Raw genomic sequence first — 16,043 nt, forward strand, 5'->3', positions numbered from 1 at the left:
TATTATTCAATAAAATTACTTTTATGTGTTCACCTACTGTTTTGCATGTGTCATAAGTTACGGTAGCTTATAACATGGTAGTTACAAGTATTTAACCTTGCGTGTGTTGGGATTCATACTGTCAGTTGGGAAGAAGGCTGTTAAAATACTCACAGCAGCATCCCACCTTCCTGAATGTCGGCAGTGGAACAAGCGCAAAGAGTCTGCTTGCAGACTCACTGCGCATGAAACACTGCGTGTATTGTGGCTGCATGTTCTCAACACAGGATCACCACATCCTCATATAGGGTTCATTCCATGTCAGTTTACCATGTGTTTTTTTTAACAAAACAAACACAAACAGCTCAGGCACCATGTTGTCCTAATAGAAAATGTACCACTTCACCCATAAAATTTTTATTTATACCCCTAGATGCCCCACTCCAACACCCCCACACCAGGGCCGTAACTACGTGTGTGCCAAGTGGGCTTGGCACACAGAGCAGTTGCCCTGAGGGCGCAACGGCCAGCGGCATGTAATGAGTCAAATTGACTCATTACATGCCGCCTCTATGTGCGCCGTGCGCGGCTGGAGGGAGAAGAGGACCAGCGCCGGGTTCAAGGAGGGAGGGGGAGCAGGGAGCCGCAGCAGCGCTATTTGATTGGTAGTAAGCGCCGCTGCAGCATCCCCCTCTCCTTCTGTATTGGCTGCCCGGCGCTGCTATGGATGCTGGGATGCGGTTCTTTCCAGCATCTGCTGTAATGTATAAAAGGGGCTCTACCTGGTGTAGTGGCGCTACTGTGCAGCGTAATTTGAGTAATGTAGACTACTGTGCACCGTAGTATGAATTGCTATTATTTTGTGGCCACGCCCCTATACATTTTTCGCGCGCCTACAGCGCGCAATGCCCCTATCTTACATGGGGGGGGGGGCGCCACTGTCGTTTCTTGCACACAGCACTAAAATGCCTAGTTACGGCACTGCCCCACACCATCACACTGTAGCCCTAGACAGGGTGTAAATTAACACTCAACACTTTGTTGTTTTTTTTGTTTTTTTATTAATAACTTAAAAAAATAACATTTCTGGACTGGATTCATTGAACATACCAGCCCGCTGAGTGTCTCTGGAGAAAAGAATGTGTCAATAGGGATGCCGTAACAAAAAAGGCAAACCAGGAGCATATAGAGTACAGTAAAGGCAAAACCAGTAAAGCGACATCCATAGGGTCAAGAAAAGAATCAATTTTCCGAACAGTGACCAACAAAAGAACACAAGAGGTCACAAGTCTCAACATCCAGTAACAGAGTCCAAACGAAGTTCGAGACCATCACCGTGGCACTCTTTCCCACTCATGGACGACCTGGAACAAGAACCCAAGGAGTCGCACACAACAATTTCTGAGGTAAAAAAAACGGAAAATTAAAATTACATATTGAAAAAAAACGGATCATCTTGGAGAGTGGCCTGCGCACTCATCCAAGCAGAGTGGGTATCACTCGAGACATTGGGAGTGGTGGAAGGTGGTGGAGGGGCCCGCGAAAATGTATGGGAGGGTGGCTGATGCGGAGGAGGATTTGGTTGTGGGGGATGCGCCGGATAGGAAAAACTAGTCATTGTGACTGGGGGAGTGGGCCAACGCAATGTATTTGATGGCAGTATGAGGCGCTCAGGCAATTGGCCATTTTGCGCACATATTAGCGCATCATATACAATCGTTTTGAAACGCTGTCGCTGGGTGGGTTCCAGCGACTGCATTTCGCAGGCAATATTCATCCCGAAAATCATTTGTTCATCCGGGGGCCTTTGAAGAATCTCCTCCGCACGGTTCAGAAATTGATGCCTCTCCAGAACTGGAAGTCCGCGGTCCCAACCGACGTCTCCTGGTTGGTGGCTGAGACGGCTGAGGTGGCACGGGTTCAACCTCAATGACTTCCAGCTCTGCGTGCTCAGCCATGGGAGGGTTGCCTTCAGTCGCCAAGGGTGAAAGCTGTAATTGAACCAAAGATTTTGTGCTATTAGCAGTTTTCTTGAAGAAAAAAGTAAAAAAAATACAAAAAACAGGGGCAATAGACATATAAAAGCAGTGAAGAGAAAGGAAATAAACAAAAACAAAAGTGGTGTAGGGTGTGTTTACCATATATACTATATATCTACTTACCAGCTCCTCAGTGCCCACTTCCTCCTCCAGAACTCCCTCGGGCGACTCCGGCATGGCTGAGCACACTGACTCCGTCCTGGGCTCTTGTTCCAGGGTGAACATGAGCAGGTTATAGTACCACAGTGATGGTCTGCGAACTTCATCAGACCCTGCACCTGAACGTTGAGACTCAATGACTCTCTTGTGTTCTTTGTGGAACACTGTTCGGAAGTTTTGGATTCTCTTCTTAACCCACCGGATGTCCGCTTGACTGTTTCTGCCTTTACTGTAATCTATGAGCTCCTGGTATGCCTTCAACTTCTTCTCCCTATTGACATATTCCTTGGACTTAACTCTCCAGAGACACTCATGGCTTCGGTATAATTCAATGAATCCAGTCCAGAAATCATGATCAGAGAATTCAATAGACATAGCTGTAAAAAAAAAATAAAGGAATTAAAGAGAAAACAAATGTCAATTTTTTTTTAGTTTATATATATTATCTATCTATCTATCTATCTATCTATCTATCTATCTATCTATACCTCCACAGTGCCAACATGTATACATGGCCCCACAGTGCCCGAAAATACACATGCCCCCACAGTACCAATGTACACATCAGTGGCGTGCGGTGAAGTCAGTGGCTGCTGAGGCACTACAGCCATAATGGCCTCCGAATCCTGCCGATGACCCCTACCGCTACCGCTTGTGGCGCCCAGGGCATGGCTTCTTCATAGGGAAGGGGCTTGGCCACAATTATCTCCTTGTACTTGTGCCCCCCTGTAGCTGTACCCCAGTAGCTGTGCCCCCAGTAGTTGTGACCCCTTTAGCTGTGCCTCTTGTAGCTGTGCTCCTTGTAACAGTGCCCCCAGTTTTTGTGCCCCTTGTAGCAGTGCCCTCCGTCTCCGGCCGCCGACTCCTCTCTACTATGTCATGACGTCTCTGCCATAGTAGTGCCGCTCAGACACTAGGGGTCAATAATGACCTCTAGTTTCAGTCAGCGGCTGCAGCGGACGCCCACACAGCCCACGCCACCTGCTGCAGCCGGGGACAGGGGGGGGAATTAGTATGCGGCTCGCTAGTGATTGGACAGCGGATCCAGCACTGTATCTACTGGGCCAATCACATCTGGGGGACTGACAGGGGCATGCATTCATCGGGGCTGAATGCACGCCCCTGTCATTGAGGCACCAGTAAAGGTGCCGCTTCCACCATTCTTTTTCAAAGGGCTTTCACAGCCCATTGCTGCACCCCACCGCCTGCCCACCCCCCGCTGCTCAGACTTTAACATTAGCAGTGGCAGGCACCTCTCCCGCTGCCTTCCACCCTCACACGCAGCCACATACACAGGGGGGAAATTATTAAAATAATAAATGAAGATATTTATCACCGACTCTGTTATAAATATCTTCTTTTTATTATTTCAATCATTATGACAGGGGAGGCACTGCCTCCTCTGATTGCACGTCCCTGGTACACATGCCCCCACAGTGACAACATATATACATGCCCCCACAGTGCCAATCAGGGCCGGCTCCAGGCCTACTAGCACCCTGGGCGAGAAAATTGCACGTGCGCTCCGCGGGACTTTATATTATCGAACTGTAAATATCTTTTCCCCCTCTACACACACAATTAGCAGCCTTAACGCATAACGCCCACAGTAGTGTTCCTTACACATAATGTCACACAGTGCCAGATACACATAATATGCCCACACAGTGCCAGATACATATAATATGCCCCCACAGTGCCAGATACATATGCACCCCCAGTGTCAGAAACATGTGCCCCCTGCAGTGCTGCTCACTGCCACTGGCCTCGTCCTACTGCTCCCGCGCTGCCACCGCCTCCGCCACTACTCTGTGTGAGGGGAGGAGAGCGCAGTATGTGGCTGTTCTGCCCCTCACTCCCATCTCCGGCTGTCCCCTGCCTGAAGTCACACTTATCCCTCTCCTGGGCACTGGCCACACACCGCATTACACTGACTGTGTGTGGGCAGGGACATCATTAGGCGGCGTCTGACATCACACACAGACGCCGCACAGAGCACACACTCTACAGTATAAGCCAGCCCTGGGGCGGACTGGGACAGCTGTTATGAGTGGCAGAGCTCCAGGAGCCGGCTCCAATATGGCACAATAAATAGTGGAGCCCTTGAAGAGTGGCGCACTGTGCGGCCACTCGAGTGGAACGTGCCTGGAGCCGGCCCTGGGGCAAATGTACATATGCCCCCACAGTGCAAACATATACACATGCCCCCACAGTGCCAAAATATGCATGCCCCCACAGTGCAAAAATATGCATGCCCCCACAGTGTCAAAATAAGCATGCCCCCACAGTGTCAAAATATGCATGCCCCCACAGTGTCAAAATAAGCATGCCCCCACAGTGCCAAAATATGCATGCTCCCACAGTGCCAAAATATAAATGCCCCCACAGTGCAAAAATATGCATGCCCCCACAGTGTCAAAAATATGCATGCCCCCACAGTGCAAAAATATGCATGCCCCCACAGTGCAAAAATTTGCATGCCCTCACAGTGTCAAAATATGCATGCCCCCACAGTGCAAAAATATGCATGCCCCCACATTGTCAAAATATGCATGCCCCCACAGTGCCAAAATATACATGCCCCCATAGTGCCAAAATATAAATGCCCCCACAGTGCCAAAATATAAATGCCCCCACAGTGCCAAAATATAAATGCCCCCACAGTGCCAAAATATACATGCCCCCACAGTGCCACACAGACAGCCCCCTGCCGCCAACCCCATGCCCCCCCACCCCCACTTTAGAAAACAAGCAGCCAACTTACCAACTGTTTGAATCTCCTGCTCCTTCCTGGTGCTGTCTTGCTCCGCTGCACGAGGCCAGTGTGATGACGCTGGGTGTGGACAGGAAGTGACTGGGTAGTTCGTCGTTGGACGTTCGTCGTTGGTCGTTGGCGTTATACACATTCAGCGACGTCTATGGTCGGTAACGACCATAGTGGAGATTGAGCATACATGCTCCACAGATGAACGATGGACGTTAACGTCCCGCGGGGCCGCGCATCGTTGGTCGTCGGGTGCATACACACTTGACGATAATAATGAACGACGTCGTTGATGAGGGCTAAAATGAACGACGTCGTTCATTTTATCGTCAAGTGTGTATGGGCCTTAAGAGCCGTCTACAACGGTCTTCTTCAGACGGCCCTTCTTCTAAGAAATCGGGCCATTCAAATGCAGTTGGACAAAGTAACGACAGTGGCTTACATAAACCGACAAGGCGCAACGAAGAGCAGAGCGGCAATGTCAGAGGTGACAAGAATACTCCTCTGGACAGAAAAGCACACGTTTGCGCTGTCAGCCATCTTCATTCCGGGAGTAGACAACTGGGAAGCAGACTTCCTCAGCAGACGCGATCTCCATCCAGGGGAGTGGGGTCCTTCTGGCCCTACTCCCTTTTCCAAGTTGATTACTGAATAAATCTCATGAATGTGTGCCCCCCCCCCCCCATGCTAGTCCCTTTGATCTCTGAGGTAGAATACCTGCCTCAGGGTATTTCAGACCATTCCCTTGTATACTTGTACAGTATATGGATCTTTTGTCAGATAGGGATATTCAGTATTGGAAATTGAACCACCTTGTGGTTGAAATTGATTGATGGCTTCTGGTTCATATTTATCGTCTTCCTGGGACATTTTCTGTAACAATGTCAGCAGCACGGAGTCGGTGGTTCTTTGGGATTCCTTTATGCCTTCCTGAGGGGTTCTTTTATTAAGAGGGTTGCGGATATAAAGTAGTTTAATAGGTGTTTAGAGGCATAGTTTGAGGTAGTAGTATACTGTAGGTAGCAGTGTAGGGACCTGGAGGCCTGATAAAATATTAGCTATTTTGACAGTGGGATTTCACACTACCTCTTTGATAGATCCAAACATAGTCTTTTTTTCACCAGACATTTAGGGGTAAATTTACTAAGGTGGGGTTTGTTTGTTTTAGAACTGCTGATGTTGCTCATAGCAACCAATCAGATTCTACTTAACATATATCTAGCTGACTCTAGAATATAATAGATAAAATCTGATTGGTTGCAACATCACCAGTTCTAAAAAAACTCCCACCTTAGTAAATTTACTCCTTATTCTCAGGCAGATTTTAGGGGGCGTTTTCTGGTACATTTTGGTAGAGAGGACTATTCCAGTACAACTATAGTCGCTACACTGTACTCCCAGAATGTTAAATGCTTTTCTGTTGCTAAGAGAACTGACACATTTTTGCAGTATTCTTAATCGCTATATACAGCCCAGGCAATCTATACCCATGCCCAACTTCATCCAGATTATCTTGCTGAGGATGGATCACTGACATTGTCTCAGGCAGTTGAAGCACCCCTTATATTAGAGGATCTAGATTTTGCAGTGCCCACTTTCCTGAAAACTAAGGCACCTGGGGTGGATAGAATCCCTGTAGAAGTGTATACAAATGTAGAAACGTTTTTTCTCATACGTCCTAGAGGATGCTGGGGTCCACTTCAGTACCATGGGGTATAGACGGTTCCGCAGGAGCCATGGGCACTTTAAGACTTTTTCAGAGTGTGAACTGGCTCCTCCCTCTATGCCCCTCCTCCAGACCTCAGTTTAGAAAATGTGCCCAGGCAGACTGGTCACACTCCAGTGGAGCTCTACTGAGTTTCACTGAAAGACTTTATGTTAGGTTTTTTATTTTCAGGGAGACTGCTGGCAACAGTCTCCATCCTTCGTGGGACTTAGGGGGGAAAAAGTAGGAACCAACTTCCTAAAGAGTTTCATGGCTCTGCTTCTTGTTGACAGGACACCATTAGCTCCTGAAGGGTACTGAACACTAGCTGCTGCTACGCGCTCACTCCCACAGCACGCCGTCACCCCCCTAACAGAGCCAGAAGTCAGAAGACGTGTGAGTATTGTTACTAATACATAACAGTGCACAGCAGGGCGCGGGGGGGGGGGGGGGGGGGGGGGGGGCGCCCTGGGCAGCATGAAACCTACTCTCACTGGCAAAAGGTAGCATACTTTGTATTTACACTGTCCTACACCCCCGCCAGTATAAATATCTATTCTAGAGCTGAGGAAAAACGCGCCATTACAGGGGGCGGGGCTTCTTCCTCAGGCAGCCAGCACACTGCTCAGCGCTATTTTCTCCCAGCAGCTGCAGGGCAAGAAACGCTGATCCTCCTCTCCACTTCTGAATCAAGTATCAGGGTGCAAAAAGGGGGGTGGGGGGGAGTGTAATATTCGGTGATAAAACCTATTATTTGTAATAGAAAGCGCTTGAAGATCTCTGTGTACAAAGTACGTGACACGGATTTTGTTTCTGTGTACAAAGGGGGTCATTCCGAGTTGTTCGCTCGCAAGTGGATTTTAGCAGATTTGCTCATGCTAAGCCGCCGCCTACTGGGAGTGAATCTTAGCATCTTAAAATTGCGAACGATGTATTCGCAATATTGCGATTACACACCTCGTAGCAGTTTCTGAGTAGCTCCAGACTTACTCGGCATCTGCGATCATTTCACTGCTTGTCGTTCCTGGTTTGACGTCACAAACACACCCAGCGTTCGCCCAGACACTCCCCCGTTTCTCCAGCCACTCCTGCGTTTTTTCCGGAAACGGTAGCGTTTTTTCCCACACGCCCATAAAACGGCCTGTTTCCGCCCAGTAACACCCATTTCCTGTCAATCACATTACGATCGCCAGAACAATGAAAATGCCGTGAGTAAAATTCCTAAGTGCATAGCAAATTTACTTGGCGCAGTCGCAGTGCGGACATTGCGCATGCGCATTAAGCGGAAAATCGCTGCGATGCGAAGATTTTTACCGAGCGAACAACTCGGAATGACCCCCATGGTACACGACGCTGGGATTTTTGTCTCTGTACAAAGTACGCGACACGGGGATTTTTTCTTTTGGCGCTGAGTTGTGAGCTGGCAATTCCTTTCTGTGTCCTTCTGACAGACTTTACTGTGGGTCTGTCCCCATTAAGCCCCGGAGTGTCTGTGGTGTGATTGTGCACGTGTGGGACATGTCTGAGGCAGGGAACTCTTCCCCTGAGGAAGCCATTTTAGGAACACAGAGTTGTAATGTGGTGGCGCTGCCGGCACACCACGAGCCTGAATGGGTGAAAGAATTACGTGATAGTGTGAATCATATCAGTAAGAGATTGAATAAGTCTGAGTCTCATGCAGAAAACTGGCGAAAATCTGTCGAAGATGTGAATTTTAATAGTTCTGCCTTTTCATCCACAGGGGACCCCTCTGGGTCACATAAAAGGTAATTTACATAAGTTGTACAGACTGATACCGACACGGACTCTGATTCCTGTGTCGACACTAGTGATTCCAGGGGAATAGATCCAAAGTTATCAAAAAACATTCAATACATGATTATTGCTATAAAGGAGGTGTTAGAAGTTACGGAGCCCCCTCCCTTACCACAGGAGGCTTACTTTTGTAAAGAAAAGAAAATTAATGTAACTTTTCCTCCATCTCATGAGCTGAACAGTCTCTTTGAGGGAGTCTGGACAAATCCTGAAAAGAAATTTCAGATTCCTAAAAGAATTCAGGTAGCTTACCCTTTCCCTGCAGAGGACAGGAAGAGGTGGGAGTCACCCCCCCCCCTCTCCCCCCCTATTTTAGTCAGTGCCCTGTCACGGTTAACAAAAAAGGTGATTCTCCCTGCACCTGGGACAGCTTCACTGAAGGAACCGGCAGACCGCAAGTTGGAGACTACGTTGAAATCTATTTATGTGGCCAATGGGACACTACTCAGGCCTACCATTGCCTGTGCATGGGTGAAGTAGTGCTATTGAAAAGTGGTCAGAAAACCTGTCATCAGACATTGACACAATAGATAGAGACGAGATACTCCTAACATTAGGTCATATCAAAGACGCTGCTGCATACATGCTAGAAGCCATGAAAGATATTGGTCTCCTGGGATCAAGAGCCGCAACCATGGCTGTCTCAGCACGGAGGGCGTTGTGGATTCGCCAATGGAATGCTGACGCAGAATCCAAAAGGAATATGGAGGCTCTCCCATATAAGGGTGAGGTCTTGTTTGGAGATGGGCTGGATGCGTTAGTCTCTGCGGCTACCGCAGGTATGTCGACATTCTTGCCTAATGCTCCTGCGCCGGCGAAAAAGACACATCACTCTCAGAAGCAGTCCTTTCGGCCCAATAAATACAAAAGGGTAAAGGTTCCCCTTTGCGGGTTAATTGAAGGGGAAAAGGAAAAAGTCTGCAGCGTCTACAGCAGGGGTGGGGAACCTCCGGCCCGTGGGCCGTATAAGGCCCGCGAAGCCGTTTGGTCCGGCCCACCAGCTTGTGTCAGTGAGACACGCTGCCGTTCAGTCCGGCGGCAGCGTGTCTCAGCTGTCAGAACAGGGAGGAGAGCGCAGCTGTCGGTTGGGAGCGGCGGCGTGTATGACTTGAAACCAGCCGCCGGTTCGTGAGCCAATCAGAGCTCGCGGACCGGCAGCCAATCAGAAGCCGCGGCTGCCGGTCCGCGAGTTCTGACTGGCTCTCGAACCGGCGGCTGGTTTCAAGTCCTACATGCCGCCGCCGCCCAACATAGCCGCGCTCTCCTCCGTGTCCCGCCTAAAGCAGCACGGTAAGCAGCATGGAGGGGAGGGGAGGGGGGAGGGCAGGGCATCTGTAAACCTGGCACTGTGGGGGGCATCTGTAAACCTGGCACTGTGGGGGGCATCTGTATACCTGGCACTGTGGGGACATCTGTATACCTGGCACTATGAGGGGCATCTGTATACCTGGCACTGTGGGGGCATCTGTATACCTGGCACTGTGAGGGGCATTTGTATACCTGGCACTGTGGGGGCATCTGTATACCTGGCACTGTGGGGACATCTGTATACCTGGCACTGTGGGGACATCTGTATACCTGGCACTGTGAGGGGCATTTGTATACCTGGCACTGTGGGGGCATCTGTATACCTGGCACTGTGAGGGGCATTTGTATACCTGGCACTGTGGGGACATCTGTATACCTGGCACTGTGAGGGGCATTTGTATACCTGGCACTGTGGGGGCATCTGTATACCTGGCACTGTGAGGGGCATTTGTATACCTGGCACTGTGGGGACATCTGTATACCTGGCACTGTGGGGACATCTGTATACCTGGCACTGTGAGGGGCATTTGTATACCTGGCACTGTGGGGGCATCTGTATACCTGGCACTGTGGGGGCAATTGTGGATCTGGCACCGCACTATTGGGGGCATATGTGTATCACGTCCCATTTTAACTGGCCACACCCATTTTTTGGCGCTAAGGGGCAGACCTACTGGGGGGCAGGGTAATTTTTTAAGTTGAGAATTTTTGTATGGCCCCCGAAGGATTTTATAAATATCCAAATGGCCCTCGGTAGAAAAAAGGTTCCCCACCCCCGGTCTACAGGATCACAGGAGCAGAAATCAACTTCTACTTCTGCCAAATCTGCAGCATGAGGCTGGGACTACCTTGCGGGAGTCCGCTCAGGTGGGGGCACGTCTGAAACTCTTCAGTCAGGTCTGGACCTGTGGGTCTTACAAATCGTGTCCCACGGGTACAAACTGGAGTTTCAAGACATTCCCCCATGCCGATTTTTCAAATCGGCCTTACCAGCTTCTATCCCAGACAGGGAAGTGATAGCGGCAGCAATACAAAAATTGTGTCAGGATCAAGTTATTGTCCTGGTTCCCTTGTTACAACAAGGAGAACGGTTTTATTCAAGCCTCTTTGTAGTTCCGAAGCCGGACGGCTCGGTCAGACAGATTCTAAACCTGAAAACTCAATCTCTACCTGCAAAGGTTCAAGTTCAGGATGGAATCTCTGAGGGCAGTGATTTCCAGTCTGGAGGAAGCGGACTTCAAGGTGTCAGTGGACATAAAAGATGCCTACTTACATGTTCCCATTTATCCTCCACATCAAGCTTATCTGAGATTCGTAATACAGGGTTCTCATTACCAATTTCAGACGTTGCCGTTTGGACTCTCCACGGCACCGAGGGTGTTCACCAAGGTGATGGCGGAGACGATGGTCCTACTTCGACAGAAAGGAGTAAATATAATTCCTTACCTGGACGATCTCCTGATAAAAGCGAGGTCCAGGGAAAGGTTGGTGCAGAACATTGCACTCTCCGTAACAGTACTTCAACAACACAGTTGGATCATAAATTTTCCAAAGTCACAGTTGGAACCCACGACAAGATTGTCTTTTCTGGGGATGATACTGGACACAGAAGTACAGAGGGTATTTCTTCCAGTAGAAAAGGCTCTGGAAATCCAGAGAATGGTCAAACAAATTCTGGAACCAACAAAGGTGTCGATTCATCAATGCATTTAGTGGTTGGGTAAGATGGTAGTGGCCTACGAGGCCATACAGTTTGGCCGATTCCATGCCAGAGTATTCCAGTGGGACCTGTTGAACAAGTGGTCCGGATCCCACCTACACATGCACCAGAGGATAATCCTGTCATCCAAAGAGTCACACAGGGGAAAAGCTTCCAAGGAAGATGGTCAAGTCAAGAAGCTTGCCTTCACATAAACGTTCTGGAGTTCAGAGCCATTTACAATGGCCTTCTTCTTCAAGATCAACCCGTACCGATCTAGTCGGACAATGTAACAGCAGTCGCGTACATAAACCGTCAGGGTGGAACGAAAAGCAGAGCAGCGATGGCAGAGATGACAAAGATCCTCCTCTGGGCAGAAAGACATGCAAGAGCTCTGTCGGCAATTTTCATTCCGGGTGTGGACAACTGGGAAGCAGACTTCCTCAGCAGAAACAATCTCCATCCAGGAGAATGGGGCCTCCACCAAGAAGTCTTCGCAGAGGTGACAGGTCTTTGGGGAGTTCCTCAAGTAGACATGATGGCATCTTGTCTTAACAAGAAGCTTCAGAGATTTGTTCCAGGTCGAGAGACCCTCAAGCAATAGCAGTGGATGCACTAGTGACCCAGTGGGTGTTTCGGTCGGTGTATGTCTTCCCTCCAGTTCCACTAATACCAAAAGTTCTCAAGATCATAAGAAGAACAAAGGTTCGAGCAATCCTCGTTGTCCCGGACTGGCCAAGGAGGGCTTGGTAGATCTTCAGGAGTTGCTCATAGAAGATCCTCGGCCTCTTCCTTTTTGCGAGGACCTGCTGCAGCAGGGGCCGTGCGTATATCAAGACTTACCGCGGCTACGTTTGACGGCATGGCTGTTGAGCGCCGGATCCTAGCACGAAAGGGTATTCCCAAAGAGGTCATTCCCACTCTGATTCAGGCCAGGAAAGGGGTAACGTCGAAACATTACCACCGCATTTGGAGAAAATATGTGTCTTGGTGGGAATCCAAGAAGGCTCCAATGGAAGAGTTTCAGTTAGGACGTTTTCTCCATTTTCTCCATGCGGGTGTGGATGCGAGCATACGATTGGGGTCAATCAAGGTCCAGATTTCGGCCTTGTCTGTTTTCTTTCATAAACAATTGGCCTCCCTTCCAGAAGTTCAGACCTTCGTGAAGGGGGTTCTGCACATACAACCTCCATTTGTGCCTCCTGTGGCACCATGGGATCTTAACATGGTGTTGCAGTTCCTTCAATCGGATTGGTTGGCTGTTGGCCTTGGCATCCGCAAGAAGGGTGTCTGAGTTAGGGGCCTTGTCTTACAAGAGCCCTTACTTGATCTTCCATGAAGTCCTGAAGCAGACGGTGTGGCGGCCATCTTTATTGTGGGCACTACAGGCTACTGATACTGGCCTATACTATACCATCCAGCCAGGCAAATGATACTGGCCCCTGTCTGGTGGCTTTAATACCTGTGTCCCCCTCAGCTGCTTTTCACCCACAGCAAGTTATACCTTTTTATTTATTTATTTATTTTGTATCTGTTGCACCATACTCTGCTGTGTCTAATTGGCCCAGGGGGCAGAAGGGGGCAACCTTCTTTATACCTCATTGCAGGCTGCTCTCCAAGATCATAGCTGCAGTGCTGCACAACTATACTCACTGTCTGGGCTCTATTTCTGGACTACCTTTGTGGCCCCCATACTGCTGTTGGCTCTCTGAGTTATACAGGCACAACCTCCTGCTGCATGTAGCGTTTTGAGTACTCCATTTTTGCCGCACTGTTTTTTACTTAATGATGCTGCCCTGATCACCTTATATCCCAACCCAGAGCTTTCTTTTCTATCAGTGGGTAATCTGATATTGGGGGTAATTCCAAGTTGATCGCAGCAGGATTTTTGATAGCAATTGGGCAAAACCATGTGCACTGCAGGGGAGGCAGATATAACGTGTTAGATTTGGGTGGGTTATTTTATTTCTGTGCAGGGTAAATACTGGCTGCTTTATTTTTACACTGCAGATTAGATTGTAGATTGAACACACCCCACCCAAATCTAACTCTCTCTGCACATGTTATATCTGCTTCCCCTGCAGTGCACATTGTTTTGCCCAATTGCTAACAAAAATCCTGCTGCGATCAACTTGGAATTACCCCCATTACTCTTTTGCTACCTATAACTACTAACTATAGAAAAGATCTTGCTATATCATGAGCCGTATTGCACTGAAAACTAAGAAAAAAGGGCCTCAGGAAATTTCTCACCACTTTCTTCAACAAAAAAAGCAGCTTTCACCTCGATCTCCTAATAGCCCGTCTCAGCCTCTCGTGATGGACGAATCGTCGTCACCTGCTACTAGGGGTGATATTCAGACCCTTCAGGCTCTTATAATGCACCTTAAGGAATCCTTTGCCACTGCCCTGGAGAAGGCTGTAGGTGAACTGAAAGCAGATATGACGGACCTTTCGTCCCGTACCGCTTCTCTGGAAACGCAAGTGGTTCGGGTCCAGGAAGTCCAGGAACATATTGGCAATGATATGAACTATTTCTACACCGAATTGGACCTCCTCAGGGACAAGAACAAAGATTTGGAGAATCGCGAAAGACGGAACAACCTCCGTATTCGCAACGTCCCCGGAAACGGTGGCCCCTGGTGAGCTAGAACCCTACCTCTTACGCTTGTTTGCTCACCTCCTCCCGTCTGAAGAGGCTTCTGCTTTTCAAATTGAGAGGGCGCATAGAGCCCTATGGCCCAAACCGAAGGACACTGACCCCCCCCCCCCCCCCCCCCAGAGATGTGATCCTCAAGTTCCTTTCCTTCAAGATCAAGAACTTGATCACTACGGCCTGTAGATCTTCTTCCTCTATTTTGTTCGAAGGGACGAAGCTCCAAATATTTCAGGATCTAGCCCCTTCCACCATAGCGAAACGCAGGGACCTGCGCTCAGTGACTGCTCCGCTCAGAGAAAATGGATATAAATATAAATGGGGATTTCCGTTCCGTCTTCAGGTAGAGATTAAGGGGAAGCCCTATTTCATAAAGACACCGGATGAAGGAAAGGATCTGCTTCGTAGATTGAACCTTAACTTGTCCTCTGGTCTGTCTCGCCTAGAGGCTCACGTCCAAGATGGATAGTCTCTAACTTTCTCAATGCAGATCTATTTGTTGTTTTCCTTTTGTTTCTTATACTAGAATGTACGATATGTATTGTGCTTTGTACTGTTTAGGTATCATACCAAGCTCAATACTAGGTTCGCTATGTGTTGATATTTCCTTTGGTTATTGTTAATACCCATTCTTTTCTAATGAGAAATGTAGTATAACTGCTCTGGGTGGGATATGTTGGGCCACCTCCAAGCCTCGTGCATATGCACCTGTGAATTTGATTTTGTGACTCAGGTTTATCCCCGATTTTTGCATCCCACACCTGAGCTCTTTCCCTTTTTATAGGAGCTCACTTGTTGTAGTGGTCAGCCCTATTTTAGGCTGTACCGACTATTCCCCCCCCCCCCTGTTTTAGCTTCATTTTTGTTTTATAGTTGTGAGACTATATTACTCTAATACAGCTCAGACCCCCCTTTTTTTTCTTTCTTCTTTCTCTTTCTGTTCTGTGACCATGCCGTTTACATGTCTTACCATTAACACTAAGGGCCTTAATACTCCACAGAAGCACTCACACTTGTTCCATTCATTAAAACGCCTTCGGGGCGACTGCATTTTTCTTCAGGAAACCCACCTCAAGTCAGGGAGTCACCCATCCTTAGCCTCTAAACACTACCCGACTGTATATTATTCTAACAATGCCTCTAAACGGAATGGAGTGGCCATACTGCTCCGATCCGCGTTTCCTTTCGTGCTTTTTGACTCCAGGAGTGATCCCGAGGGTCGCTTTCTCATTCTCAAGGGGAAGTTGGGACATGAGGAGGTAGCCTTAGCTAATATCTATGCCCCTAACGCAGGCCATTCCCAGTTTTTCAATAAGTTTTTTCATATCCTCTCGGAATTTAGAAGTGGTAAAACACTTTTATGTGGGGATTTTAATACAGTCCAGCTTCCCTCGTTAGACAAGTCTGGTACCCATGATGACAGGACCAAAATCCTGGGCTCTGCGGCTCTACGTAAACACATGGCCGAGGATGGCCTCTTTGACATATGGAGATCCCTCAATCCCTCCGTGAGGGATCATACCTTTTATTCTAACCCCCATGACACCTACTCCCGTATTGATCTTTTTCTAGGGTGTGCTTCCCTTTCTCAAACTGCGATTCATTCCTCCATCTCTCCTAATTCATGGTCTGATCACTCTATTCTCAAAGCTTTCTTTGGGCTCTTGGAGTCTGCCTCGGGAAGGCCCTCCTGGAGACTGAATGAAACCCTCCTGAAGCTCCCTCAGTTTCAGGATATGGTTAAAGAATGCTTGCAGGAATACTTCCGTCTTAATATGTCTGAGGATGTCCCTGTTTCCACAGTTTGGAAGGCACATAAGTCTGTGATTAGGGGACATATCATTCAATTCGCTTCTCGCCGTAAGAAGTCTCAAGAAGCCTTGATTGTATCCCTTACCTCGTCCATCGCTTCTCTGGAT

This window comes from Pseudophryne corroboree, chromosome 2, assembly GCF_028390025.1.
Source record: "Pseudophryne corroboree isolate aPseCor3 chromosome 2, aPseCor3.hap2, whole genome shotgun sequence".
In the NCBI taxonomy this organism is placed as follows: Eukaryota; Metazoa; Chordata; class Amphibia; order Anura; family Myobatrachidae; genus Pseudophryne; species Pseudophryne corroboree.